A 565-nucleotide genomic window follows, 5' to 3' on the forward strand; every position below is an offset into this window, starting at 1 on the left:
ATAAGTTATGCATTCCTGAATAAAACACCATAGGGCACCTAAGCTAGCAAAATTGATTATTTACATTATATATGCTTTTGAAAATTCTTTTCTTTTTTTCTTTTTTGATTACAGTGGAGATGAACCACAGAAGCAGATAACAGGTGTGGTTTAGTCTCACAAAGATTACAATCCTAACATGAATATCAGCATCACAATAAATAGAGAGAATCTAATTTCGTATCAGTTTATAATTTTGCAAAATAATTGTCTAAATCTTTTTTTTTCAAACAGGAATTTATAGCATAATATAGCTCTTACTGAACTTTACAACACTAATCAACATATACTTTCACCTAAATCATCTTACATTTCTGATTCAAATGAAGGTGCTTTTTGCATTCATATTCCCTGTTAAATCATATTTCTTGTGGAGTAAATAGTACAATATCAAATGAGAAGGAATATTCATGTAATACAAAACTTTCCCTTATGTACAAGTCTTTGATCAATTTCTGAAAATACAAAATGAATTTTAATCTGGCAAACTAAATACAAATTACTTTCATAATGTAGACAAGCAAAC

The sequence above is a fragment of the Penaeus monodon genome, chromosome 22 (assembly GCF_015228065.2).
Source record: "Penaeus monodon isolate SGIC_2016 chromosome 22, NSTDA_Pmon_1, whole genome shotgun sequence".
In the NCBI taxonomy this organism is placed as follows: Eukaryota; Metazoa; Arthropoda; class Malacostraca; order Decapoda; family Penaeidae; genus Penaeus; species Penaeus monodon.